Below are 2,246 nucleotides of genomic sequence, written 5' to 3'. Positions count from 1 at the left end.
CATAAACAAATCTATCAATGATAATAAGCTCTAAATACTAAACTAAGATAAACATAAAACTAGGAACAAATTAGATGCGGAAAACAAACCCCAAGTCTAGAGTTGCTTCCAAAGTCCACCACCTCATTTTTGGGACGATTCATTGTCTATTCAGGTATTCCACAGATTCAGGGTACATCAAGTTGATTGTGGAGATTTAATCTGCTGCTCCTGAGGCTGCTGGGAGAGATTTCCCTTTCTCTTCTTTGTTCACACAGCTCCTGGGGTTCAGCTTTCGATTTGGCCCCGACTCCGCACGTAGGTCACCTGAGAGCATCTGTTCCCCACCCAGACAGGACGGGTTTAAAGTAGCAGCTGATTAGGGGGCTCTGGCTCACTCAGGCTTGGGGGGAGGAGGGGTACGGATGCGGGGCAAGCCTGTGGCGGCAGAGGCTGGCATGACGTTGCAACAGCCTGAGGCGCACCGTGTGTTCTCCCGGGGAAGTTGTCCCTGGATCTAGGGACCCTGGCAGTGGTGGGCTGCACAGGCTCTCGGGAGGGGAGGTGGGGATAGTGACCTGTGCTTGCACACAGGTTTCTTGGTGGCTGCAGCAGCAGCCTTAGCATTTCATGCCCATCTCTGGTGTCCGTGCTGATAGCCGCGGCTCGCGTCATCTCTGGAGCTCATTTAGGCAGTGCTCTGAATCCCCTCTCCTTGTGCACCCCGAAACAATGGTCTCTTGCCTCTTCGGCAGCTCCAGACTTTTTCCTGGACTCCCTCCTGGCTAGCTGTGGCACAGCAGCCCCTTCAGGCTGTGTTCACGCAGCCAACCCCAGTCCTCTCCCTGGGATCCGGCCGAAGCCCAAGCCTCAGCTCCCAGCCCCTGCCCGCCCCGGCAGGTGAGCAGACAAGCCTCTCGGGCTGGTGAGTGCTGGTTGGCACCTATCCTCTGTGCGGGAATCTCTCCGCTTTGCCCTCCGCACCCCTGTTGCTGTGCTCTCCTCCACGGCTCCGAAGCTTCTCCCCTCTGCCACCCACAGTTTCCGCCCGCGAAGGGGCTTCCTAGTGTGTAGAAACCTTTCCTCCTTCACAGCTCCCTCCCAGAGGTGCAGGTCCTGTCCCTATTCTTTTGTCTCTGTTTTGCCTTTTTCCTTTTTTTGCCCTACCCAGGTACGTGGGAAGTTTCTTGCCTTTTGGGAAGTCTGATGTCTTCTGCCAGCGTTCAGCAGGTGTTCTGTAGGAGTTGTTCCACATGTAGATGTATTTTTGATATATTTGTGGGGAGGAAGGTGATCTCCATGTCTTACTCCTCTACCATCTTGAAGGTCCTCCCTTTGTTTTGGTTTTCAATATGAAAGAAGACTGAATAAATTGCAATGTCAATGGAAAAAGCAAATTTGAGAGGGAGTGATTCTCTACACTCCCTCTACATATAAAGAACAAACAAATAATTTTGAGTGTATGATATGAGAAGATGGAATGTTAATACTTGTTCAGCAACTCCTCTTTAAGAGGAGAAAGAAAACTTTTTCTAAGGATTGATTCCCAGCCTTGACTCTACATTAGAATCATATGAGGAGCTTTCAAAAACATGGATACCCAAACTCCAACCCAGACTATTTAAACCAGGATCTCTGGTGTTTGAGCCCAGGCAGAAGTATTTTTTGAAAGCTCCCCAGGTGCTATTATCAATGTGGAGCCAAGGTTTAAAACTACTACCCTAATGAAACAAAAAAAAGAAAGGGAGATCATTAGTACAGAAGTAGACATTGTAAGTTTGATAGGAAGAGGTTAAGAGTCTTTCCTTCTGATGGCTATATTTTTCTCAGTGAGCTATGAGGTCATCTGCTTTGAGTGAAGAGGAAATTAATAGAAGTTAGATATTTGAAGAGCAAAGGAGGTTTAAAATAGTCCTGGAAATGAGTGGGAGAGCGAGTAGACAGGAAGAGAAGGATGTTGTGCTGTATTGAAGGCTCTTTGGAGCTTAGTGACAGCACGTAGTCACACCAATCTTCCTTCCCATATGGCTTTCCCCAGCCTTGACTTGGTTTATTTCTAGGAGCAGAGAACAGACACTGTAAATTTTAATTAAATGAATTAGACAGAAAGACAGATGTGCGAGGGAGCACAGGTCTCAGGACCTTTACATTGCCAAACCATAGAAGGTATAACTGTTTTGTTTTGGTTTTTTGGCTGTGTCAGATCTTAGTTGCGGCACGGGGGATCTTTGTTGAGGGATACAGGTTCTTTCATTGTGGCAAGTGGG

Source organism: Eschrichtius robustus, chromosome 8 (assembly GCF_028021215.1).
Source record: "Eschrichtius robustus isolate mEscRob2 chromosome 8, mEscRob2.pri, whole genome shotgun sequence".
Taxonomy (NCBI): Eukaryota; Metazoa; Chordata; class Mammalia; order Artiodactyla; family Eschrichtiidae; genus Eschrichtius; species Eschrichtius robustus.
This window is presented reverse-complemented; position numbering follows the sequence as displayed.